The sequence below is a fragment of the Pristiophorus japonicus genome, chromosome 3 (assembly GCF_044704955.1).
Source record: "Pristiophorus japonicus isolate sPriJap1 chromosome 3, sPriJap1.hap1, whole genome shotgun sequence".
In the NCBI taxonomy this organism is placed as follows: Eukaryota; Metazoa; Chordata; class Chondrichthyes; family Pristiophoridae; genus Pristiophorus; species Pristiophorus japonicus.
In genome coordinates, this window is record NC_091979.1 from 305184590 (window position 1) to 305212097 (window position 27508).

The following is a 27508-nucleotide window of genomic DNA, read 5'->3' on the forward strand; positions in this document are numbered from 1 at the left end:
AAGGCCGAACCTGAGCCCGCCCAGCTATTATCCAACTTCCCCCGGGAGTCGCTCGACCCGGCAGAAAAACAATTTATTGATTTTAATGAAACTGTAGATGCTGGGCCGGGGGGTGGCAGCGGGGAGGGGGAGGAACACCCACCCTCGCCCCTTACTTTGGAGCTGGAGCACTTGGAGGGCCTGGGGATTTCCTATGGCCGGGTCTCTCCTTGTTCTCCGGTTCCCGGGGCGGAGGGGGAACCCCTTCCGCTGTCATTTCCCGACCCAGCACCATTTTTAAAAGAGCCCAGTGGGGACTCCTCTGCCGACGATCCTGGGGGTGGGATCGGGGCAGTGCCAGGGCCGGTTGGAGCGGCCGGTTCATTTGCCGTACCTTGTGCGGTCGATGGGCCGGCTGCTGGCGGCCACCTCCCGGAGGAGGACGGGAACTCGGTGGGGGACGCGGGTGAAGACCTAGAGACCACCGCCAGGGAGGCGGTGGATCTGCTCGCGGCCGCCGCTGAGGCCCTCCTCGTTCCTGCAAAGGAACTCCGGGACTTTTTGGCCCAGAGCCGGGGTCGCCGCGACCAAGCCCGACTGGCCCTGGAAAAATGGTCCGAGCCGGAGCTGATCAAGGGGTCCGTCCGCGCCGCCGTTAAAACCTTGGCCGCGGGCGGGCCCTTGACAAAGGAGCAGCACCTTGAGCTGCGCGAGCTCGAGGGACTCCTCGCTGGGCTGCGGAGGGAGCGGAGTTCAACAAAAGACTCCGCTCCCTCCCCCACAATAGGTTAAGGTAGAGGTTGCACTATGCTTTTGCCATGAAGATAACCATAGCCAGCCTCAACATCAACGGCGGCAGAGGGGCACGCCGTAGATTTGACAATTTTTCGCTCCTGCGGGAGGGGAAATATGCGGTGTGCTTCCTGCAAGAAACCCACACCGTTCCGGGAGACGAAGCCACGTGGCTCCTGGAATGGCAAGGAGAGGTCCGCATGAGCCACCTCACCGCCATTTCTAGTGGGGTGGCCATCTTGCTGGGCCCGCATTTTCAGCCGGAGATCTTGGGGGTCGAGGAGCCCGTGCCAGGCCGCTTGCTGCACGTAACGGTTCGCCTGGGGGACGTGCCGCTCCATCTCGTGAGCGTGTACGCCCCTCATCCCGGCCCGCAGCAGACGCGCTTCTTTGAAGAGGTGTCCGCTCTTCTTGGCTCCGTCGACGTCGGCGACTGCATTGTCCTCGGGGGGGGATTTTAACTGCACCCTCGAGGCGAGGGACCGCTCCGGTGCCCCGCAGTGCATGACGGCGATGGAGAAGTTGAGGGACCTGGTCGGGTCCTTCGACTTGGTGGACGTCTGGCGAAATCTCCACCCCGACTCCAGCGCCTTTACTTGGGTGAGGCCTGGAGTTGGATGGTCTAGAGTCGACCGCCTTTACGTGTCTCGGGCGTACGTTTCCTGCGTCCCGGCGGCCTCCATGCGGCCGGTGCCGTGTTCGGACCACCACCTGGTGTGGGCGGAGCTCGCTTCGCTCCGCGCGAGGACGGGGTCCGCGTACTGGCACTTTAACAACCGGCTGCTGGAGGACGTGCGGTTCCAGGACTCGTTCCGTCGATTCTGGTCCGACTGGAGAAGGAAGCAGGGGGGCTTCCCCTCCTTGAGGCTATGGTGGGACGTGGGCAAGGCTCACGTCCGCGTCTTCTGTCAAGAGTACGCGAGGGGGTCGACCAAGAGGCGGGCGGCCAGAGTCGGGCGCCTAGAAAAAGAGGTGCTCGACCTGGAAGGCCGTCTCGGTCAAGTCGTCCAGGACCCGGCCCTGCGGACGGTGTACGAAGCGAAGAAGGCCGCGCTGAAGGACCTGCAGCTCGTCGGGTCCCGAGGCGCGTTCGTGAGGTCGCGGATCCGGTTCCTGCGGGATCTGGACCGCGGCTCCCCCTTCTTCTACTCGCTGGAAAAAAGGCAGAGTGTCCGTAAGCAGCTCTTGACGCTGCTGGCCGACGACGGCTCTCTCGTCTCGGATCCGGAGGGCGTCAACAACAGGGTCCGTGAATATTACGGGGCTCTGTTCTCTCCGGATCCGTCCAGCGAGGAAGCGCGTAGAGTTTTGTGGGAGGACCTGCCGAAGGTCGGCCCGGAGGGCGCCGAAAATCTGGAAGCTCCGCTAAGCCTGGCGGAGCTGACCGGTGCCCTCGCCCGGCTCTCGAGGGGAAAATCCCCGGGGCTGGACGGGCTGACCGTGGAGTTCCACAGGGCGTTCTGGGACGTCCTGGGGAGCGACTACGCGCGGGTCCTGGGGGAAAGTCTGGCGACCGGGGAGATGCCCCTCTCTTGGCGCAGGGCAGTCATCGTCCTGCTGCCTAAGAAGGGCGATCTCCGCCTCCTTAAGAACTGGCGCCCGGTCTCCCTCCTCAGCACGGACTACAACATTTTCGCCAGGGCGATGTCTGCTCGCCTTGGTGCCGTGCTGGACCACATGATCCACCCCGACCAGTCATACACGGTCCCGGGCCGGACGATCCACGACAACATCCATCTGGTCCGGGACCTCATCCATTGCTCCCAGGAGGCTGGTCTGTCGGTCGCCTTCCTATCCCTCGACCAAGAGAAGGCGTTCGACAGGGTGGATCACGACTATCTGCTCGGAACTCTGCGCGCTTTCGGGTTCGGGACGCATTTTGTCGCCCGGATCCGACTTTTGTACGCCGCCGCGGAGTGTCTGATTAAGGTTAACGGGTCCTTGACGGCGCCCCTTCGTTTTAGGAGAGGGGTGCGCCAGGGATGCCCCATGTCCGGCCAGTTATACGCCGTTTGCGTGGAGCCTTTCCTGCGCCTCTTGCGGACGAGGTTGACGGGACTGGCTCTGCAAGGGCCGGGCGTGGAGGTCGTCCTCTCGGCTTACGCCGATGACGTGCTCCTCGCGGTAGAGGATCCCGCTGACCTGCGGAGGATGCGTGAGTGCCAGGAGATTTACTCGGCCGCGTCCTCCGCCAGGATCAACTGGGAGAAATGTTCCGGACTCCTGGTGGGTCAGTGGCGGGTGGACTCCCTGCCGGAGGAGCTCAGGCCTTTTGCCTGGAGCACGACCCATCTCCTCTATCTGGGAGTCTACCTTAGCCCCGACGAGGGAACCTGGCCGGCGAACTGGCAGGAGCTGGAGGCCAAGGTCGCCGCTCGCCTAGGGCGCTGGACAGGACTGCTCCGAGTGCTGTCCTACAGGGGTCGAGCGCTAGTCATAAACCAGCTGGTGGCCGCAATGCTGTGGTACCGGCTGGTCACTTTGACCCCTCCCCCTGCGTTTGTCGCCAAGATACAGAAGAAGCTGGTGGACTTCTTCTGGAACAACAGGAAGCACTGGGTCTCTGCCGCGGTCTTGAGTCTCCCGCTTGAGGAGGGCGGTCAGTCGTTGGTGTGCGTCAGCGCCCAGCTCGCGACTTTCCGTCTTCAGACCCTGCAGAGATACCTTTACGTCGAGCCCCCTCCTAGGTGGTGTGCTCTGGCGAGGTATTTCTTCCGCCAGCAGCTCGACCTCAATTATGACACGCAGCTCCTGTTTGTGAACTTGGGGGGTGCCAGGACCGCCCTCCGGGAGCTGCCTGTCTTTTACAGGGAACTCATCAGGGTCTGGAACAAAGTCTCCACCAAGCGCAGTTCTCCGCCGGCTGGAGTGGCGGCCGTCCTGCAGGAACCGCTGCTCGGGAATCCGTACCTCCACGGCCGAGGCTTTATGTGGCGGTCGGAAGAGAGGGCTGTGGCTGGTGAGGTGACCAGGGTCAGGGACCTGCTCGATGGCGGAGGAGCGGGCTGGATGGCGCCAGTCACGCTGGCGCGGCGCCTAAATTCTGCCAACGTCCGCCGCGCGGCCGATGCCATCGAGTCGCTAAAAACAGCTCTGGGCCCTGACTCCGTTAGGTGTATCGAGGAGGCTCAAGCACGTGGGGAGATCCCGTCCGAACTGACCCCCGTCCGGACGGAATTCCTCATCGGCGCCAAACCCCGGAACCTCCCTCGTGGGCCGGCGCCTCACAACTTGAGCCGCCTCGGGGAAATCCCCTCCGTGCCTTTCAGTTCCGCGCGGAGGGGTTTCCTGTACGGGCTGCTCCTGCACACCCTCAACTTTGCCATCCTCGCCGGCCGTCCGGACACGCCATGGCGTACCATCTTGCTGTCCGGAGGAGGCGGGGGTCCCCGATGGAGGGCACTCTACGCAGGGGTCCTCCCACTATTCATCGGGGACTTGGCCTGGAGGGTGGTGCACGGAGCAGTGCCGTGCAACAAATTTTTAAGCCGGTTCACGGACTCCCAGGCCGCCTGCAATTTCTGCGGTCTGGAGGAGTCCGTGTTCCATGTTTTTATTGAATGCACAAGGTTGCAGCCCCTGTTCCACTATTTGAAGGGGCTGCTCCTGAAATTCTGGCTGCACTTCAGTCCCACTCTCCTGATCTTTGGGCACCCTGTGCGGAGGGGAGCGGGTAGGTCCGAAGGCCTCCTCGTAGGACTGCTCCTGGGCACGGCCAAGGGTGCCATCAGCCGGTCCAGGCAGCGGGCGGTCGAGGGGGTCGTTCAACCTGACTGCCTGCCTCTCTTCCGCTCTTACATCCGATCCAGGGTGTCCTTGGAGATGGAGCACGCGGTGTCCACCGGTACGCTCGCGGCCTTCCGCGAGAGGTGGGCACCGGAGGGACTGGAGTGCATCATCACGCCCGGCAACCAAATTTTAATTTGATTTTACGTTTTAAAGTTAATTTGTTTTAATTGCCGGTGCTTTTAGTGTCCCCTTCCCTTTTATAGGGGGCACTGGGGAAAAATTGTGATTTTAGTGCCCAAAAAAAAACAAAAAAAAAAGAAAAAACACAAAAAAAAAAAAAAAAGGGGGGGGAAAAAAGGGCCTTGTAAATGTCTGGAGTGTCACCCAGGTCGGGTGGCACCGTTTAATGTCTTTATGTTTTGCAGATAAACTCAAAAGAGTTTCATGCACAAGGGACCAATCGTGGAGCAGTAGAGGCGTGTCCTGCTCAGTTGGAGCTGTGAGCAGTGAGGGAAGCAGCAAGCAACTTGAGCTCCTGCCTGGAGAGCCCTGAGACCAGCCCAGGAACAGAAGGAAGGAAGGGGCTTCACCACAACTTTACCCAGAGGGAGAGGAGGAGAACAGAAAACATTTACCAACTTTTAACATTCTGCAAGGAGTTGGAGAGAGGGGGAAAGGACCAACAACAACCAGTGTGGAAGGAGGGAGACTCTACATTCTACAGGTGGGTGTGGGTGCATTTCCCAAAAAGACTTTGTTGTTTCGGTGGGGGGAGGAAAGAAGACCACTGAGGGCCGGAACATCGTGGGGGGTGTGTGTGTGTGTGGTAGTGTGTGTGGGGGCCTTGCTTACAACTAGGCCCCCCCCCACAATTGGAACCCCCCCCACCCCCCACATTTGCCTAGCCTGGGATAGCTGGAGCTACCAGGCTGAAGATTGTTATTAATTACCCAATTAAAGATCGTTAGGAGTGCCTGGTGGCTCCAGCTACCCCAGGTGAAGACATCTTCTCCCCCCACCTGAAGACCACCCCAAGGACTTTTGTGTTTTTGCCATCTGGGGAGTGCACCCACCCACAGCTGCGAGGGGAGACCTGCCCTCGCAGTCCCCCCCCCCCTTCCCACCCCCCTCTCTCTTTCTCTGCTACTCTGTTTCTCCCCTCTCTCTCTGAGGCCTCTTCCTTCCAAATTTGCAAAAAAAAAACCAATTAAGACAACTGAGCAGAGGGAGCAAGGCCTCTCCCCAATTGTCAACGAGGGGAGAGGTGCCTCGTTAAGGGCTCCTCTGCTCAGTTAACATACGAGGCCATTAAAGACCATTAAGGCCTGTGACTTTGGGGTGGGTGTAGCCCTTAAAGGGACCCCGTGATGGCGACCCCATCCACGCCGGTGGCAGGGCCAGCGAAGACGTATGCGCAGGTGGTGTCCACATCCACGGCACCTCCTGCGCCACCCGCTGCCCTGCCACCGTTCAGACTTATAACCAGGAAACACGGGGTCAAGAGCTACACTCACCCCACAATGAGCATCGAGGAGTGCGTGCGGGCGATGGCTGGGGTAGTCGGCCCCTCGGCCATTGTCGCAGCCTCCAAGATGTCTGGGAAGGCTGTGTTCTTCCTGGGGTCGGAGCGGGCGGTGTCCCTGGCCCTCGAAAAGGGGCTCACGGTGGGCGGGACGTTCCTGCCGGTGGATCCTCTCGAAGCCACCGCGCAGAGGGTCATCGTGTCGAACGTCCCGCCCTTTGTTCCCGCTGGGCTCCTCCTCCCTCACCTACAACAACTGGGGGAGGTAAGGTCAGGGATCAACCCCATACCGCTCGGCCTCAGGGAGAACAGCCTGCGCCACGTGTTCTCCTTCCGCCGCCAGCTCTTTGTCCGGCTGGCGCGGGAGGACATGACAGAAGGGCACTTTAATGTGGTGCACGAGGGGACTGCCTACCGCGTCTTCTGGACGTCGGACGGCGTGCGGTGCCATGCCTGCAGGGAGGTGGGGCATGTTCGCAAGAACTGCCCCGCCTCCAAGGCCGCCAAACCACCGAAGGCGGCCAAGGCTGGCGCTGCCGCCACCCCTCCCCCTAGTTGCGTCCGCGTGCCGGGAGCCATGGGTGCGCGGGCATCGTCGGAGGCCTTTGTTTTCAGGGCCTCCGGCGGGGGGGAGGGAGAGCGTCCGACCGGAAAGAAGGCGCGGAAGAAGACAAAACATCAAGAGGCGGGTCCCCTCGGTGCGCCGGATAATTTGACCACCGCGCTCAGCCCAACCCCGTCACCGGCGAGCGCGGGGTGCCCCGAGCCCGTGCCCGAGCCCTTGAACAACACCACAGAGGGGCCCGGGCGCGGGCAAGAAAAGGAAAAGGGGGGGGCGGAGCGGGAGGCCTCGGCAGACATGGAGGTCTCCCTGACTCCGCGCGCCCCCAGGAACAAAAAGAGGCACCGCCCCAATGACGCGGAGGGGGAACAATATCCCTCCGCGGAGGAGTCGGTGCCCGCCGCGTGTCCCGCGTCCCCCACCAGCGCCCCCAAATTGCGCTGCAGGCGCGAGGAGTCTTTCCCCGGGGAGGGTGAGACAGTTGAGGCTGCCCAGCCTCTGCCTCCCGGGGATGGAGTGGAAGATCTGCCTGTCGTGGGGGGCGTGGGGACCGCGGAGGAATGCGTAGCCGCCGGGCCGGGCGTCCCGGGGACTGAGGCGGGCGAGGCCGAAAAGGCCGAACCTGAGCCCGCCCAGCTATTACCCAACTTCCCCCGGGAGTTGCTCGACCCGGCAGAAACAAAATATATTGATTTTAATGAAACTGTAGATGCTGGGCCGGGGGGTGGCAGCGGGGAGGGGGAGGAACACCCACCCTCGCCCCTTACTTTGGAGCTGGAGCACTTGGAGGGCCTGGGGATTTCCTACGGCCGGGTCTCTCCTTGTTCTCCGGTTCCTGGGGCGGAGGGGGAACCCCTTCCGCTGTCATTTCCCGACCCAGCACCATTTTTAAAAGAGCCCAGTGGGGACTCCTCTGCCGACGATCCTGGGGGTGGGATCGGGGCAGTGCCAGGGCCGGTTGGAGCGGCCGGTTCATTTGCCGTACCTTGTGCGGTCGATGGGCCGGCTGCTGGCGGCCACCTCCCGGAGGAGGACGGGGACTCGGTGGGGGACGCGGGTGAAGACCTAGAGACCACCGCCAGTGAGGCGGTGGATCTGCTCGCGGCCGCCGCTGAGGCCCTCCTCGTTCCTGCAAAGGAACTCCGGGACTTTTTGGCCCAGAGCCGGGGTCGCCGCGACCAAGCCCGACTGGCCCTGGAAAAATGGTCCGAGCCGGAGCTGATCAAGGGGTCCGTCCGCGCCGCCGTTAAAACCTTGGCCGCGGGCGGGCCCTTGACAAAGGAGCAGCACCTTGAGCTGCGCGAGCTCGAGGGACTCCTCGCTGGGCTGCGGAGGGAGCGGAGTTCAACAAAAGACTCCGCTCCCTCCCCCACAATAGGTTAAGGTAGAGGTTGCACTATGCTTTTGCCATGAAGATAACCATAGCCAGCCTCAACATCAACGGCGGCAGAGGGGCACGCCGTAGATTTGACAATTTTTCGCTCCTGCGGGAGGGGAAATATGCGGTGTGCTTCCTGCAAGAAACCCACACCGTTCCGGGAGACGAAGCCACGTGGCTCCTGGAATGGCAAGGAGAGGTCCGCATGAGCCACCTCACCGCCATTTCTAGTGGGGTGGCCATCTTGCTGGGCCCGCATTTTCAGCCGGAGATCTTGGGGGTCGAGGAGCCCGTGCCAGGCCGCTTGCTGCACGTAACGGTTCGCCTGGGGGACGTGCCGCTCCATCTCGTGAACGTGTACGCCCCTCATCCCGGCCCGCAGCAGACGCGCTTCTTTGAAGAGGTGTCCGCTCTTCTTGGCTCCGTCGACGTCGGCGACTGCATTGTCCTCGGGGGGGATTTTAACTGCACCCTCGAGGCGAGGGACCGCTCCGGTGCCCCGCAGTGCATGACGGCGATGGAGAAGTTGAGGGACCTGGTCGGGTCCTTCGACTTGGTGGACGTCTGGCGAAATCTTCACCCCGACTCCAGCGCCTTCACTTGGGTGAGGCCTGGAGTTGGATGGTCTAGAGTCGACCGCCTTTACGTGTCTCGGGCGTACGTTTCCTGCGTCCCGGCGGCCTCCATGCGGCCGGTGCCGTGTTCGGACCACCACCTGGTGTGGGCGGAGCTCGCTTCGCTCCGCGCGAGGACGGGGTCCGCGTACTGGCACTTTAACAACCGGCTGCTGGAGGACGTGCGGTTCCAGGACTCGTTCCGTCGATTCTGGTCCGACTGGAGAAGGAAGCAGGGGGGCTTCCCCTCCTTGAGGCTATGGTGGGACGTGGGCAAGGCTCACGTCCGCGTCTTCTGTCAAGAGTACGCGAGGGGGTCGACCAAGAGGCGGGCGGCCAGAGTCGGGCGCCTAGAAAAAGAGGTGCTCGACCTGGAAGCCCGTCTCGGTCAAGTCGTCCAGGACCCGGCCCTGCGGACGGTGTACGAAGCGAAGAAGGCCGCGCTGAAGGACCTGCAGCTCGTCGGGTCCCGAGGCGCGTTCGTGAGGTCGCGGATCCGGTTCCTGCGGGATCTGGACCGCGGCTCCCCCTTCTTCTACTCGCTGGAAAAAAGGCAGAGTGTCCGTAAGCAGCTCTTGACGCTGCTGGCCGACGACGGCTCTCTCGTCTCGGATCCGGAGGGCGTCAACAACAGGGTCCGTGAATATTACGGGGCTCTGTTCTCTCCGGATCCGTCCAGCGAGGAAGCGCGTAGAGTTTTGTGGGAGGACCTGCCGAAGGTCAGCCCGGAGGGCGCCGAAAATCTGGAAGCTCCGCTAAGCCTGGCGGAGCTGACCGGTGCCCTCGCCCGGCTCTCGAGGGGAAAATCCCCGGGGCTGGACGGGCTGACCGTGGAGTTCCACAGGGCGTTCTGGGACGTCCTGGGGAGCGACTACGCGCGGGTCCTGGGGGAAAGTCTGGCGACCGGGGAGATGCCCCTCTCTTGGCGCAGGGCAGTCATCGTCCTGCTGCCTAAGAAGGGCGATCTCCGCCTCCTTAAGAACTGGCGCCCGGTCTCCCTCCTCAGCACGGACTACAAAATCTTCGCCAGGGCGATGTCTGCTCGCCTTGGTGCCGTGCTGGACCACATGATCCACCCCGACCAGTCATACACGGTCCCGGGCCGGACGATCCACGACAACATCCATCTGGTCCGGGATCTCATCCATTGCTCCCAGGAGGCTGGTCTGTCGGTCGCCTTCCTATCCCTCGACCAAGAGAAGGCGTTCGACAGGGTGGATCACGACTATCTGCTCGGAACTCTGCGCGCTTTCGGGTTCGGGACGCATTTTGTCGCCCGGATCCGACTTTTGTACGCCGCCGCGGAGTGTCTGATTAAGGTTAACGGGTCCTTGACGGCGCCCCTTCGCTTTAGGAGAGGGGTGCGCCAGGGATGCCCCATGTCCGGCCAGTTATACGCCGTTTGCGTGGAGCCTTTCCTGCGCCTCTTGCGGACGAGGTTGACGGGACTGGCTCTGCAAGGGCCGGGCGTGGAGGTCGTCCTCTCGGCTTACGCCGATGACGTGCTCCTCGCGGTAGAGGATCCCGCTGACCTGCGGAGGATGCGTGAGTGCCAGGAGATTTACTCGGCCGCGTCCTCCGCCAGGATCAACTGGGAGAAATGTTCCGGACTCCTGGTGGGTCAGTGGCGGGTGGACTCCCTGCCGGAGGAGCTCAGGCCTTTTGCCTGGAGCACGACCCATCTCCTCTATCTGGGAGTCTACCTTAGCCCCGACGAGGGAGCCTGGCCGGCGAACTGGCAGGAGCTGGAGGCCAAGGTCGCCGCCCGCCTAGGGCGCTGGACAGGACTGCTCCGAGTGCTGTCCTACAGGGGTCGAGCGCTAGTCATAAACCAGCTGGTGGCCGCAATGCTGTGGTACCGGCTGGTCACTTTGACCCCTCCCCCTGCGTTTGTCGCCAAGATACAGAAGAAGCTGGTGGACTTCTTCTGGAACAACAGGAAGCACTGGGTCTCTGCCGCGGTCTTGAATCTCCCGCTTGAGGAGGGCGGTCAGTCGTTGGTGTGCGTCAGCGCCCAGCTCGCGACTTTCCGTCTTCAGACCCTGCAGAGATACCTTTACGTCGAGCCCCCTCCTAGGTGGTGCGCTCTGGCGAGGTATTTCTTCCGCCAGCAGCTCGACCTCAATTATGACACGCAGCTCCTGTTTGTGAACTTGGGGGGTGCCAGGACCGCCCTCCGGGAGCTGCCTGTCTTTTACAGGGAACTCATCAGGGTCTGGAACAAAGTCTCCACCAAGCGCAGCTCTCCGCCGGCTGGAGTGGCGGCCGTCCTGCAGGAGCCGCTGCTCGGGAATCCGTACCTCCACGGCCGAGGCTTCATGTGGCGGTCGGAAGAGAGGGCTGTGGCTGGTGAGGTGACCAGGGTCAGGGACCTGCTCGATGGCGGAGGAGCGGGCTGGATGGCGCCAGTCACGCTGGCGCGGCGCCTAAATTCTGCCAACGTCCGCCGCGCGGCCGATGCCATCGAGTCGCTAAAAACAGCTCTGGGCCCTGACTCCGTTAGGTGTATCGAGGAGGCTCAAGCACGTGGGGAGATCCCGTCCGAACTGACCCCCGTCCGGACGGAATTCCTCATCGGCGCCAAACCCCGGAACCTCCCTCGGGGGCCGGCGCCTCACAACTTGAGCCGCCTCGGGGAAATCCCCTCCGTGCCTTTCAGTTCCGCGCGGAGGGGTTTCCTGTACGGGCTGCTCCTGCACACCCTCAACTTTGCCATCCTCGCCGGCCGTCCGGACACGCCATGGCGCACCATCTTGCCGTCCGGAGGAGGCGGGGGTCCCCGATGGAGGGCACTCTACGCAGGGGTCCTCCCACTATTCATCGGGGACTTGGCCTGGAGGGTGGTGCACGGAGCAGTGCCGTGCAACAAATTTTTAAGCCGGTTCACGGACTCCCAGGCCGCCTGCAATTTCTGCGGTCTGGAGGAGTCCGTGTTCCATGTTTTTATTGAGTGCACAAGGTTGCAGCCCCTGTTCCATTATTTGAAGGGGCTGCTCCTGAAATTCTGGCTGCACTTCAGTCCCACTCTCCTGATCTTTGGGCACCCTGTGCGGAGGGGAGCGGGTAGGTCCGAAGGCCTCCTCGTAGGACTGCTCCTGGGCACGGCCAAGGGTGCCATCAGCCGGTCCAGGCAGCGGGCGGTCGAGGGGGTCGTTCAACCTGACTGCCTGCCTCTCTTCCGCTCTTACATCCGGTCCAGGGTGTCCTTGGAGATGGAGCACGCGGTGTCCACCGGTACGCTCGCGGCCTTCCGCGAGAGGTGGGCACCGGAGGGACTGGAGTGCATCATCACGCCCGGCAACCAAATTTTAATTTGATTTTACGTTTTAAAGTTTAATTTGTTTTAATTGCCGGTGCTTTTAGTGTCCCCTTCCCTTTTATAGGGGGCACCGGAGAAATTGTGATTTTAGTGCCCAAAAAAAAAAAAAAAAAAAAAAACACAAAAAAAAACCAAAAAAAGGAAAAAAGGGCCTTGTAAATGTCTGGAGTGTCACCCAGGTCGGGTGGCACAGTTTAATGTTTATGTTTTGCAGGTAGACTCGAAAAGAGTTTCATGCACAAGGAAGAGGTGGGCACCGGAGGGACTGGAGTGCATCATCACGCCCGGCAACCAAATTTTAATTTGATTTTACGTTTTAAAGTTTAATTTGTTTTAATTGCCAGTGCTTTTAGTGTCCCCTTCCCTTTTATAGGGGGCACCGGAGAAATTGTGATTTTAGTGCCCAAAAAAAAACAAAAAAAAAACAAAAAACACAAAAAAAAAAACCAAAAAAAGGAAAAAAGGGCCTTGTAAATGTCTGGTGTGTCACCCAGGTCGGGTGGCACAGTTTAATGTTTATGTTTTGCAGGTAGACTCTAAAAGAGTTTCATGCACAAGGAAGAGGTGGGCACCGGAGGGACTGGAGTGCATCATCACGCCCGGCAACCAAATTTTAATTTGATTTTACGTTTTAAAGTTTAATTTGTTTTCATTGCCGGTGCTTTTAGTGTCCCCCTTCCCTTTTATAGGGGGCACTGGGGAAAATTGTGAATTTAGTGCCCAAAAAAAAAAACCAAAAAAAAGAAAAAAAGGAAGAAAAAAAACAAAAAAAAAAAGGGGGGAAAAAAAAAAAGGGCCTTGTAAATGTCTGGAGTGTCACCCAGGTCGGGTGGCACAGTTTAATGTTTTATGTTTTCGCAGGTAAACTCAAAAGAGTTTCATGCACAAGGACCCCCAGGTCCCTCTGCACCGCGGCATGTTGTAATTTCTCCCCATTCAAATAATATTCCCTTTTACTGTTTTTTTTCCCCAAGGTGGATGACCTCACATTTTCTGGCATTGTATTCCATCTGCCAAACCTTAGCCCGTTCGTTTAACCTATCTAAATCTCTTTGCAGCCTCTCTGTGTCCTCTACACAACCCGCTTTCCCACTAATCTTTGTGTCATATGCAAATTTTGTTACACTACATTCTATCCCCTCTTCCAGGTCATCTATGTACAGAAGATACAGTCTCTGCGAGATTGTCCCATACCCACCGAAACGTCTTCAGTTGACTGCATCAGAGTCAGTGGGGATATGGACGTTGTATCCTTAGCCTACGTTTCATCAACAATTGTAGAATGTGGCGTAGTTCTGAATTTGAAAAGAAAATTCGCAAACCTATGCTTCAGGCTCACCGATGATCCAGCCTGTCGAACTGGTTTCCGCAAAGCCTCCTTGACAATCCTGATCAACCTTTCAGCTGCTCATTCGTAGCAGGATGAAATGGTGCTGCCAACGTGTGTTTGATACCGTTGTGTCTGGCAAAATTCGCAAGTTGCGTGGACCAAAATTGCGGCCCATTATCTGACGCCATTTCTTTGAGCAGGCCATGGCATGCAAAAATATCCCGCAATTGATCCAATGTATGCTCTGTAGTCGTAGATGACCCCATATGCTGTACTTCCAGCCATTTCGAATGACTATCGATTAGAGTCAGAAAATTATCATTGCCCCTCTTGCAAAAATCAATATGTATTCTTTGGATGGTCTCATTGGCCAAGTCCATGGTTGCAGCGGCATTTTAGCGGGTATGCCCCTGCATTCTTGTCAGATAGAATTATTAGTAAGTAGGTGTACTAAGTCTTTATCCAACCCAAGCCAATAAACAAAACTTCGGGCCACTGCTTTCATGCCCACGATGCCAGTATGCTCACTGTGAAGTTTCGTCAAGACTTTGGCCCGCAGTGCACTGGGAATGACTACTCTCAGGCCCCATTTTAGACATCCCTGCGCACATGATAATTCGTGCTAATGATGATGAAAGGGCTTTACCACCTCGTTTAAATGCTTCTAATCTTCAGGCCACCCTCACAAAGTGTGCTCATAGGCCTGCTGTAATGTGGCATCTGTCTGGGTGTGTTTTGCAATAACGACATCTAGGCTAAAGATTGACAGTTCACAACCAATTTCAGAACCTTCATGAGGCAACCTTGAAAGGGCATCCGCCACTGCACTCTGCTTTGATGTACGATACTCGATTTTGTAATCATATTGAGACAATAAAATAGCTCATCTTTACATCCTGGAAGCCGCCATAGATGGAATTGCCGCCTTTTGGCCTAGGATAGCTAGTAACGGTATGTGATCGGTTACGAGCGGGAATTGGCACCCTAAAAGAAACTCATGCAACATTTTAACACCAAACATAATTGTCAAAGCCTCTTTCTCAATCTGGGCATAATTTTGTTCACTTTTGTTGAGTGTATGTGATGCAAAGGCAACCGTTTTTTCCTGCCCATCATTTATAACATGGCTGATCACTGTTCCCACACCATACGCAGAGGCATCACATGCTAGTCTTAGTTCACGAGTCAGATTACAATGGACAAGAAGAGCACGACTGCTCAAGCGTCGCTTGCATGTGTCGTATGCATTCTGTTGCTCTTTGTCCCATATCCACGCACCCCTTTCTTTAATGACCTTTGCTAGTCCAGGAAGAAAACAAGCATAATATTGGACCATGCCCAAAAAGGATCGTAAGTCAGTAACGTTTTTCAGTTCCGGAGCCATCATGATGGTTTACACTTTCTCCTTAACTGGTTGGAGACAATTTTAATCTTCCTGCAATCCTAGATAAACCACCTCATGCTGTATAAATGCACATTTACTCCTCTTCAGCTTCAGATTATGGTAATTGAACCGTCTGAATGAATACTTCTTCTAAGATATCCAGGTTTTTCTTCTCTGTGCCGGTGGCTATCAACACATCATCTTGATTGCACAAACAGTGATTTATTCCCTGCAAGATTTTATCCATGGCAGCCTGAAATATCTTTGGTGAGGACTTGATACCATAGGCCAACTTGGTGTATGCATATAAACCTGTGTGTGTGTTAACTGTCAGATACTGCTGACTATCATGGTCAACCTTGAGTTGAGTATAGGCGTGGAAGAGATCCAGTTTTGTGAAGACTTTGGCTCCCGCCAGTTCTGCGATGTCGGTAAAGGGTACTGTTCATCATCAACTGCTCGATTTAGGATAATTTTATAGTCCCCACAGAGCCGTACCATTTTGTCTGCCTTCAGAACTACAACTCACTCCTATCAGTATTCACTAAAACTCAGTTTTTCAACTTATCAAGCTCTTGCTTAATCTGAGATTTTAATGCATGTGATACTGGCCTTGGTCAACAAGAAATAGGTTTGACATCCGACTTAATCCGAATATGTGCATTGATGCCCTTGTATGAGTCCTGAAACATGTTGGCAGTAGAGTATCTAGCCGAGACTTAACCATTTCTGTACTACAGATGCCGTACCAAACCAAATGAAGCACTCTTAGCCAATCTTTGTCCATGAGTGTCGGCCGATTGACGTATTTTGATAAAATAATAGCTAATCTTGTTCGTTGCTCCCGGCATTGTACTACACACTCCATTTGTCTAAGCGTTTGCAGTTTTTCTCCTGCATATGTTTTCAGCTTCACTGGTCTCGCTTTTAGTGGTATGTCCCTAAAATTCTCGTAATACACATCCTGACTCATTATTGAGCAATCATCTGCTGTATCTATTGCCATATTAATCCATTGATTATTAATCAATCAGTGCTAATATTCTGAAATCCTGACTTAATGAGTGTATTGCCTTGCCCTTCACTGCATATAAACTGTATATGCCAAAACCTACACTGTTCTGATCAGTTACCACCCAGTGAAATCTTTGATTATGGTTGGGCCTGTCCTTGGGTTTACATGCAGCTGCAATGTGTCCCCTTACTTGGCACCGGTAGCATCTTGCCCACTTGGACTGACACTGTTATGCGGTATGGTTGTCATTACACCTATGACATCTATTCTTCTTGGTTTCATAACTCTCTCTCTGATTAGGGCTCACACTCTTCTGGTTTCTACAGCCCTGTGGCTGTGAACTGCTACCACTGCCGGTAATGAGTGAAATTCCTTCATATTTTTTTCTGCCATCTCCATGGAGAAGGCTCTCTTGCAAGCTTTCTCAAAAGGGAGATCATCCATATCTAACAATTTTGACTGGATGCATTCATCCGTTAGTCCACATACAAATTTATCTCGAAGAGCCCTGTCCAGGAATCCTCCAAAATTGCATTGCAGAGATAATTTTTTTATGGCAACAATGTAATCATTGATGGTTTCTCATTGCAAACTTATAGCTCTCTGCTATTTCTAAAGGCTGTGGATCAAAATGATTCTCCAATTTCTGTAGTATGTCCGAGAATGAAGCATCCTTAACCTTTCTTGGGATTAACAGATTCACTAAGATATTGGCCCTGAACTTGCGGTTAAAGGCTTCCTGCGGGTGGATGCCTCCGACCACAAAAATATTTACGAATGTACCTGGTGGTCCCGGAGGAACGAACACTTGCGCTATGAGGTCTCCATGCACAGCCCAGCACAGAGGCCCACGTATTCCAGGAGCGTATGTGCAGCCTGGGATCACGTGGGCCAGACCAACCAATGAAAATGGCGTATCCCTATTCACAGTAATGGTGAGTTCCATTTGTACGGTGATCATCATTTCTATAAATGGGGGTACCCCCAAAAACACAAACATTTTAAATAAATAAGAAAGACACTTCACATGTTTAAAATTAATTGAAATTGAATTTAATTAAATGTTTTAGAAAAATATTTTTTTTAATATGTTTTAATGGGGTAAAAATAAACTTACCTTAATGGGCAGGGTTTTTAAAATATAAAAATTATTGATAATGTTTTATTTTTCTATCTTTTAAAACTCTTATGCTGGTAAAAGTAAGCCTTATGCCTGCTTTTACCAAGCGTAAGAGTTTGAAGGACATTCACAGGGCAAGAGTTGGGCAAATAGCCCAAAACTCTGCCCGCAAAAGTCCTTCTCCTGGGAACGTGTTGGAACTGTCAAACTAAATATTGACAGTTTGCAAGTGCTGGATTTCGGCGCATGTGCATCGTGCACCGAGAACCGGCAGTTGGGGGTCCTCTACGGGTGCGGGCATAAATCGTACGTGCCCATAGAGACCGTGATTTTTGGCCCATTATAATTTTCAACTCCAAGCATAACTGACAAAATAGCTTTCATCTTCTCCTGAACTGCTTGATTCCTTAATTGCGAACCTGCCACGCCTGCTGGGACTTCATTGACGTCATTAGCTTTAAAAACCATTTGCAAAATTTCACAGTAAGATCTAAACAATTCCTTATTCTTGTCAAAATCTTCCAAATTGCTGACATAACTCACTGACATAAACATGTTGCCTTCTTAGTTTAATAGCCGTTAATCACGTTCAGTAATTTTGAATTGCTTTCCAATGACTTTAAATGGCTTTCCACAAGCTCTTTTTATCAGTTCAATACTATCAATACTCACAAAAATGGTATTTCTAGACTCTCATTCAGGAACCACGCTACTGGTATATCTTCTCACTGTGCTCCATTTGCAGTTGTCTTCTCATACAAGGGATTCCACCAAAATTTCTTCATGAAAAAATTCCATTCTCGCCACCATTCTTGTAGTATATTTGCTTCATGACTTCTTTGCTTAAGAATTCATAGCTACACACTTGTTGTAAAGAACTAGCTGGTTTATTAGAAAAGGTTTAACAATCAAACTGAACACTACCAGTTCATCCACCAGGCTCTCAGTTGCATGGCTCATCGTGGAAAATCTGAACTCAATTAACTGGGGTTTTACTGAGTCCTGTGAACAACACGTGACTGGCTAAACCACTCACAGTGCAACAGCTCCACAAGCTCCAAGGTGTATACATTACAGGAGGGAATAGGAAGGGAAGCTTTAGTTAAAGGGAGAAAACCGGGTGGAAGAGAGGAGTTAATGCAAATGGCAAGTCAGTGGGAGCGGAGGCAATGAGAGGGAGGGAGCCAGAAAGATTGAGGAGGCAATGTGACATAGAGTAGAAAGGGAAAGGGTTGAATACATGGAAAACTTGCAAGGGGTAGACGGCAATATCAGCAAGGGAAAGGGTGGGGTAAGTGATTCCCTACTCCCTGGCCAGATCAGAAATCTAGTCTTCAGTGGTGTTAGCCATGGCTCAGTAGTAGCAGTCTCCCCTGTTGAGTCAGAAGGTTGTGCGTTGAAGTCCCACTTCCTGGACTTGAACACATAATCCAGTGCAGTACTGAGGGTTCAGATGAGACGTTAAACCGAGGGCCTGTGTACCCTCTCAGGTGTATGTAAAGGATCCCTCAGCACTATTCGAAGAAGAGCAGGGGAGTTCCCTTGGTGTTCTGGCCAATATTTATCCCTCAACCAATATCATTAAAACAGATTATCTGGTCATTATCACACAGCTGTTTGTGGGATCTTGCTGTGCATAAATTGGCTGCCGCATATCCTATATTACAAGTGATTATACCTCAAAAGTACTCCTTTGGCTGTAAAGTGCTTTAGGACATCCTGAGGTCATAAAAGGTGTTATATAAATGTAAGTTCTTTTTTTTTTTAAAGCATCTTCCTCCCTGCGCCTTGCACCCTAAAAGAAGCCCATAGCTCTGGGCAGATCCCTGCCCCCACCTGGGACCCTCCATTTGCTGCCTAGCCCAGATTCACCTTGGTTCACAGTCTGCAAATGTGGCTCTCCTTCATTCGTTTCCCTGCCCAATTAGTGCCCTGGTATAGACAACCTGTGGTCCTTAGTGGATCTCTGGCATGCCAGGTCACATATGCAAGCCATGCTCCCTCCTGTTCGAAAGGAAAGAATAAAAAGAGAGCTTAGCACAGAGAGAGAAGTAGAAAAAGGAGAAAGAAGAGAAAGCGAGAAAAACAGACAGAGAGAGAAGCAGCAACACAAAGATGACAGAGACAGGTAAGAGAGTGACGGTATGCTTCAATTTACCATGAGAAACACCAGGAGAGCCTACCCTGGAAATACTCACACCCTATACGATGAAGATCTGACTCTTAAATTCAGGGCACTTTGTTAACAGTAACCATTTCCACATTCATTGCCACGTATTTCTGAAAGTTTTACCCAGGTTTTAAGCTTTTTCCGTTTGAATAAAGTGCTCTAGAAATACTTGTACGTGGCAGCTTGTGGATTGCCCGCAGCGAGCTGTGATTCCTGTTTGCTCAGAGAGGAACAACCTTGAAACTGTGCAGTTTTAAAATGTATACCTGCCGTAAAAAGGGCCTCGCATGAACATTGATTTAATCTCTGCGTAAAGCCAAGGCATGCATTGCAAAACATTAATTGCCATGGCCATCAAGTGCTTGCCAAGAAGAACTGACCAAAATGCCACAGGGAGACAGACACAACTGCTGAGATTCACCTGTTCACTGTCTCAAAACGATAAGGTTTCTCCTGTGGTCACAGTGATGGAAAGTATGAGGGGTATAGAGGATGAGACAGAAGTAGATGATGTCTGGGGGTGGGGAATAGAGGGGTAAAAAGGGGATGGGGTCAGGATGAGGAGATGAATGGGGAAAGGGAACAAGTCGGGGATCCGCGGGAATGGGGAGGTGGAGGGGAAGCTATAGTGGAATGGAGGAAACTGGGTGTAAAAGAGGATACAGGAAGAGACGAGAGTGCAGAGTGGAAGCAAGTCTTCCTCGATTCCAAGGGACTGCCTATGATGATGATGATGATGATGGGAGCGGAGGCGATGAGATTAAGGGAGCCAGAAGGATGGGGGAGGCGATGAGACAGGACAGAGCAGAATAAGACAGGGCTTGATACATGGGGTAATTGGAAGGGGCAGAATCTGACTTCAGCAGGATTGGCAACCATGGGTCCAAGTTTCGGGTGGAGTTGCTCCTATTTTTTTGGAGCAATTAGTTTAGTTTGGAGTATCTTAGAAATCGTAATTCTCGGCATTTAGTTTGCTCCAGTTCTAGTGAGTTAGTTTGGTTTCGTTTTAGTTCAGTTTTTTTTCAAAAGGGGGCATTACCAGCAAGTTTAGGCACCGAAAAGTTACTCCAAACTAACTTAGAATGGAGTAAGCATCAACTTTTGTCTGCTCAGAAAAACCTTGCGTACACTTTAGAATTAGGCCAGAGATGGGGGGGAAGGGAAGTTAGAGGGAAGTTAGGGGATTTTCCAAAGCATTAAACACTTCACTTTTAAAAATAAAGAACCATCATCAATAATAAATGATCAGTAAATCAATAAATCAATAAATAAAAAATCATTCAATAAATCAATAAATAAAAAATAAAAAGTTCCTACCTCACCTACCCGTTCGGGAGCACCGGGAGCCCAGCCAGGGCTAGGGTCTGGTGCTGCAGGGGCTGGAAATCGGCACTCTGCCCGCTCCAGGAGCCCATTCGGCCAGGGCTAGGGGCTGCGTGCTTCGGGCCCCTCCCACACAGCCAGCAGCACACACACACAGAATCTGGGAGCCAGGAGCTACTGCGCACGCGCGCAGCTGCCGGCACTCTGCTCCGCCCCCCCCCCCCCCCCCCAGCTGTAATGCTGCGTCGCGCTGACTGCTGAACAGGCCTGCTGCACTCGGAGAATCACGAGGTAAGTTTTTGGCGCGCTTTTCATTTCACAAAATAGGCAGGCCTCTCGGAGGTGCGCCATTCTAGTGGATATCGGAAACTTGGGCCCAAAATCACTTCCAGCTCCTGCATTCGCTTAGGTCATTATTTGCACCATAGTCCATCAACGGAAATTTTGATGGCACCCCCATTGGGACAAGAGCACATCGTGTGGTGGAGGGGTCGATAAAATGGGAAGAGGTCCAACTCTCCAGATCATAGAACCTTACAGCACAGAAGGAGGCCATTTAGCCCATTGTGCCTGTACCTGCTCTTTCCCCCTAGCCTGGTAATTTTTTCTTTTTCAAGTATTTACCCAATTCTCTTTTGAAAGTTACTATTAAATCTGCTTCCTCCGCCTTTTCAGGCAGTGCATTCTAGATAATAACAAAACAAACTTTAAAAAACATTCCCTCATCTGCCTCCTGGTTCTTTTGCCAATTATCGTAAATCTGTGACCTCTGGTTACCGACTTTCCTGCCACTGGAAGTAATTTCTCCCTGTCCACTTTATCAAAACCCCATATAATTTGAACACCTCTGCTAAATCTCCCCTTAACCTTCCCTTCTCTAAGGACAACAACCACAGCTTCTCCAGTCTCTCCAACCATCTGTGTCATTTGCCAATTTCTGTTTGGGCCTTAAGGTGCTTTCTTCAAAAACAGAGGAGGGCTAAATTTTAATATTGTAATTAGATGCTTGTGACCACATGAGTAATTTGTCATTATTCTCCCCTGGGATGCCCTGTAGCTTGAGTTCAATGCAATTAATGGAGCTGACAGGAAATGTAAAGGGGAGGGGGGTCTGCTGTTTTTGAAAAAGAATAGCTGAAAGTGTACATTTTCTTCGGATTTATGCTTGGTATTATTTACAGTGTTATTTTTGGATCTCAAGTGTCTATAGTTGCTACAATTACAAATACAATTTTTGCAAATGGGGATTCCTCTTTTTCAAGTGTTGTTTGGAGGATGTGGAAGAGGATGCTTGGTAGATCAGATTGTGTCAAGGTGGACTGCCTAAACCCACACTTGCATACAATTACATTCTACAGGGTTGTAGCAGTTTAATATGACTCGGCCACTTCAGAGGGAAGTTAAGACTCAACCACATATCTACAGGCAGAGATACATCTACCTTGGAAAGTTGGAGGGAAACTGCCCTCGCAGCCTCTGGTTCATTAGAGAGGGAGTGACAAAATTGGACCTCCCGCCAACCTCTACCTCATGGACTATACTAAACGTGGTGCTCAAACAGCATTGTTCTTCTAAATACTGACCCACCGTGTGGTCCCAATTCCTTTGCGCTGAAACTGAGGAAGGACATGCGCTGGCCTCTCCAGTCAGAAGGTTTCCGTTACTCCTTCTGCCCCTGCTCACTTAAGCTCTGTGATTCACCAGCAAGCACTTTCTCAACCAATTATCTAACTCCTCCAGGGTAGACATACACGTGTCGGTGCTTGCAATCGACAGAGCAAGTGACACTAAATACATAAGAACATAAGAAATAGAAGCAGGAGAAGGTCATTTGGGCCTTCGAGCCTGCTCTGCCATTCAACCTCAACTCCACCTTCCCACATTATCCCCATATCCCTTAATTCCCTTAGTTCTCAAAAATGTATCAACCCCTGTCTTGAAAATACTCAACGACTGAGCTCAGCTCTCTGGGGTAGAGAATTCCAAAGATTCACAACACTTAGAGTGAAGAAAATTCTCCTCATCTCAGTCTTAAATGGATGACCCCTTATTCTGAGACTGTACCCCATGTTCTAAATTCCCCAGCCAGTGGAAACATTTTCTCAGCATTAACCCTGTCAAGTCCCTTACGAATTTTATATGTTTCAATTAGATCACCTCTCATTCTTCTAAACTCAAGAGAATATAGGCCTAGTCTACTCAATCTCTTCTCATAGGATAATCCCCTCATCCCAGGCACCAGTCTAGTGAACCTTCATGTCTTTCCTTAGGAGACCAGAACTGTACACAGTACTGTGAGGTGCTGACTTAGTATTTCCACTTGGCCCTGTGGCTTATTTTTGGGGGCAACCTATGGAACCAGAAGAACATAGGTTATAATGGTGGCTGGAAATTGCCTCCTGTAATAATGTGTGTCTTGGTGGCTCGCTTTAAACTATGCATGTAGGAAGAATAACAAGAAAAGGGTGTTCAGGCCTTGAGCTTCGGGGAGTACTTTGGCTTCACCACTACTCTCTGTTCTCAGGTACGACCTTGTCCAACATGGTCTGTTCGTAGTGATTGATGGATCTAAAGTGAGAGACTCTCCAACATTTTGAGTCTGTTCCCTTCTGTTAAGTGCCGTTTCATTCTCCAATCAGAGGAGAAGTGCCGATACGTTGGAACTTTGAAGGGCACGTAAACATGTGACTGTCAACCCAGAATCCCAGCTAATGCGAGTAAATGGGCATTCATTGTGCAGCGTAGTTGGGTGATGAGCTTTCTTTAGGCGGACAGTTTTTCCAAATGGTCATCCAACAACAGTTCCAGTTTGAAGTGGCAGGCAAAACAACAGTAACAACTTGCGTAGTAAAACGTCCCAAGGCACTTCATAGACAAAATTTGACACCGAGCCATATAAGGAGATATTATGACAGGTGGTCAAAGAAAGGAAACAAGGAGGCTATCGGAGGGAATGGGGAGGTGGAGGGGAAGCTATTGTGGAATGGAGGAAACTGGGAAGAAGGGAGGATACAGGAGGAGACGAGTTAGTGCAAAGGACAAGTTAGTGAGAGCGGAGGCAATGAAAGGAAGGGAGCCGGAAGGATGGGGGAGGCAATGTTACAGGACGGAGCAGAATGGGACAGGGTTGGATACATGGGGTGATTGGAAGGGGCAGAGGTTGATTTCAGCAGCATTGGCAAGGAGTTTCTTAAAGGAGGAGAAAGAGGTGGAGGTAATTGCAGAGCCTTGAGCCCAGGCAGCTGAAGGCACGAATGTCAATGGTGGAGTGAAGGAAATTGGTGTGCGCTGCCGCAGGATGGGCATGTATATGAAGCTTGGAAAGAGCAGATTTCTGTGCATTTAGAATGCATCCTCAGTCAAGGTGTAACAGTGTGAGAGAGAACTCTTAGTAGCCTACATCTTTTGCCCATCTACTTCAATCAGCACCATGGTGGTTAGCATGAGGCTTCCTGAGACTATTAATCTTTCTTTCTCATCTGTCTCCAGGTGTTCATGCATTTATCCAGACAGCCACCTCCTGTCAAGTAGCCAATTAATTTCTTCTGAGAGGAGGATGCTAAAGAGGACAACCTTCCTTTGCTGCATTTCTCCTAAGAGGAAAATCAAACATGGATCCAAGAACGAAATAGAATGGCGTCTTCCTGCAGCCATTTCCCCCTACGCTGCCCGGGAGCAATGAATCTGCCCCATTAAATAGCAGCTGCAGCTCTTGAGAGCCATGTTCTATTTCTTGTACCCAGCTTGCAGCAAACTCCCACAGGCAGGCCCAATCCAGGCCAGGAATTTGCGATGAATATGTGATGAGACCAATCTTGGCAAATGCAGTGAGGTTGGCCAAGCACAACTGTAATGGTTAAGCTCCCCACGCCAATGTACCATTGCTCCAGTGCCGAGGCTGGAACATTTCCATGTCAGTGTTAGTACCGAGAGGGCACAAAGTTAGACTCTCGAGCAGTTTTAGCCAAAGTGATGTCATAGCTGACAGGGAGTCAGAGATCTCTTATCCTTACATTGAACTGGTTGACTGCGTGACCAGAGGCCAAGGAGAGAAAGCTGGTTCTGGTTCCTCAAATGTCCCATCAGCGTTAAAGATTCCTGAACCATTGGGACTGACCAACGCCTCAAATGTGTTCAAATCTCATCTCTAACCTCCTCCAGCCCTACAACCATCTGAAAATTCTGCGTTCCTCCAATTCTGTGCATCCCCAAATTCCTTCGTCCCATCATTGTCTTGGGACGTTTTACTACATTAAAGATGCTATTTTTAAAAATTCATTCATGGAATGTGGGTATTGCATGGCCAGCATTTATTGCCCTTGAGAAGGTGGTGGTGAGCCTCCTTACGACTGAGTGGCTTGCTAGACCATTTCAGAGGGCAGTTAAAAGTCAACCACATTGTGGTGGGTTTGGAGTTACATATAGGACAGACCAGGTAAGGATGGCAGATTTCCTTCCCCAAAGGACATTAATGAACCAGATGGGTTTTCATGATGATCCAGTAGTTTCATACTCGCTTTTTATTTCACATTTTTTTATTTAACTGAATTCAAATTCCACAGCTGTCATGGTGGAATTTGAACTCATTTCTCCAGATCATTAATCCAGGCCTCTGAATTACTAGTACAGTAACATAACCACTATGTGACCGTTCCCGGTATAAATGCAAGTTGTTGTTAGCCTAGGAGGTCTGGTCCAAACCAGTGCAACTGTCATGTATGTACATTCTGTTTGTAGCCACCAGATGGTGTCATTGTTGGAGGCCACTGAGCAGCACGCACATGGTGCTGCTCTGGTAATAAAAGGCAGCCATTTTGGAGTCAGGCACTTTGGGCCGTAATAAAGCAGAGCCAAGGTTGTACCTTGTTCAGTTAAACAGTACTCAGTTTGTACCTTTATTGCATACATAACAGCAACACATGGCCTTTGCACTAGCCAACCAAATAGCTCCACAGAGCATCAGTGCCCAAATGTTTTCCTCTCCATGATACTAACCAATCGATTATTCCAAACATTTATTGCTCTTTGAGTAAAGAATTTCTTTGTAATATCTGTTTTAGATTTATATTCCACTCATTTAAATTTATGTCCCCAGGTCCTACTTTCTTGGCTTACTTTGAAGTAAACTAACTGGGGGTTGCACCGAGTTAACTATCAACATATGATCTTTAGGAAACTGCATTTGACCATCATTCTTACAAGTCTTGCATGAATACTCAGAGAAATGCATTGAGCCTACCAGCTCCAGCCAGAATGTGATACAATGGAAACCAGAAGGAGAATAACTGCAGTGGTCATCCTTCATGAACACATCTGGCTTTGACAGTCAGGTAATAGTACTTCATGTTCAGGTCAACCTCTGATTTGATGGAGTTTGTTTGATCACCAAATTAGCATATGTTCGCGGCCAAGAGCTTCGGAATGTGAAATAAATGTCTTTAAAATTGTGGGAGCTCAGATTAAAGCATAGGCATTTGTACAAGTTATACAAAGTTTTGTTGATATTATGAAAAATAAAATTGCATTTATGTAGCGCCTTTTACGACCTCAGTACATCTCAAAGTGCCTTACAGCCAATGAAGTACTTTTTGAAGCGTAGTCACTGTTGTAATATTCCTTCATATTGTGGATTCTAAAAACAATCCAACCAATAGAAGAATATTGTGATGACGTCTGGCCTCTTTAACAGATTTTTCCAACTAGAGTCATTTGCCGCCTTCTTCCTGTGATTTGTATAAGGTGCCCAGTTGGCATTACTTTGTGTTTGTATATTGTTGGCATTGTGCCCTACTGGTGTAACTGCTGAATGGCAGGTCCTGTAACTAGTAGTCATGTTTGGTGCGTTCTATTAGATTGGGATGTAGCCAGGTGTGTGCAACCTACACAGCTGCGTACATTTTTTTCAAGGTGGGGAGTGAGGGTGCAAGGTACTAATTTTAAGGTTGCAGTCTGAGGGGTGCAACTGCGCAAGGTGATGTTGCCATCTGTTGGTTAAGGGTCTAATACACAGGCCTTGGACATTAGGCCTGACATTTTTTTATGCGTTCCTCGGATGTGGGTGTCACTGGCAAGGCCAGCTTTTGTTGCCCATCCGTAATTGCTCGAGAAGGCAGCACAGAGGAACATCAACTCATGCCCTTACAGATCTTGGACATGGCTTCGAAACAGGGAAGTCAAGCACGCAGTGCACATCTGCCCACATGCATACAAGGAAAGCCTGATTATAATACCAATCTATATGGACCGAGCATTCATAGCAGGAGTGAGCAACCATTTCCTCTTGAGCTGTGCTCAGCTCTTTGTGGCTCTTTGCACTGACTTCTGTGCCCAATTGCTCTGTGAGAGATGCTGAGTGCAAAGCATGCAATTAGCCACGATAAAACAGGCGACCTTCCTTCTGTGATGGTCCTTACTACTAGGGGAATCAAGGGGTATGGTGAGAAAGCAGGAATGGGGTACTGAAGTTGCATGTTCAGCCATGAACTCATTGAATGGCGGTGCAGGCTAGAAGGGCCGAATGGCCTACTCCTGCACCTATTTTCTGTTTCTATGTTTCTAAGAGGGGACGAGGGAGAGAAAGAGAGGAGAGGGTATGACAGGCACAAAGCAAGTGGTTTGTTCTTCCAACACAATGGTTAATGTATTTGTAGTTTTATTTTAGCTTTTTTGGTGTTTATTGTTGATTTTTTTGGAAATGTGCAGTAAACTCAGTTAATTGCTTGGTTATATGTGCTATGTCCTTACCCATTTTTAATCAATTGCCCTTATAAATCTGTCTGACTCTAGTTACAACACCTCACATAAATTGTTAGATTTTAACTGAAGGAAACACATGTTCAGAATGCATCATATTTTAATATATAGTTCAGAATTTTCCAATGCCCTTTTGACCCTCCTCCTCCTTTCCCTCCCCAGGACTACAAATGTTGACACCATTTGGAAGGCGCATGTATGACTTTAAATTTACTCCCAAACACCTGACTTAGACCTCGACTTTCATTGCACATCTAAAAAGTTGTGTGTATCTTGGATATAGCCTCCAGTTCCATTTCTTGTTCAGCAAACCTGGACTTCTTGGCTTACCTCTCCTCCCTGGGATGTCGTCATTATTTTCTTATCAGCACAAGTGACTATGCTACTACTTAGAGACTTATAGGAGTTAAGTGCTTCATTTCCAGCTCGTTCAGGTAATTACTGATAATTACTGTTGATGCCAAAAGACTGAGTAACTTAACCCGCATTCATGGCCGGGTGTGGCTGATTGAAACAAT

At 51.6% G+C, this 27508-nt stretch overlaps 1 protein-coding gene and 1 long non-coding RNA gene across 3 annotated transcripts in view; one reads left to right on the forward strand and one right to left on the reverse strand.

Moving 5' to 3' along the window:
• The window catches only part of cdk1 (cyclin dependent kinase 1), a 133202-nt gene extending 112832 nt beyond the window's left edge, over positions 1–20370 (reverse strand). The window contains exon 1 of the mRNA XM_070876864.1: positions 20232–20370. The gene's annotated coding sequence lies outside the window, so the exon portion shown is untranslated. The remainder of the gene's footprint in view (positions 1–20231) is intronic.
• The window catches only part of LOC139260349 (uncharacterized), a 99820-nt gene extending 74081 nt beyond the window's left edge, over positions 1–25739 (forward strand). Inside the window, exon 3 of one of the 2 annotated variants that reach the window (XR_011592781.1) lies at positions 25333–25739. This is a non-coding gene — a long non-coding RNA (uncharacterized lncRNA). The other variant, XR_011592782.1, reaches the window with a different exon arrangement.
• Positions 25740–27508: the final 1769 nt, after the last annotated feature.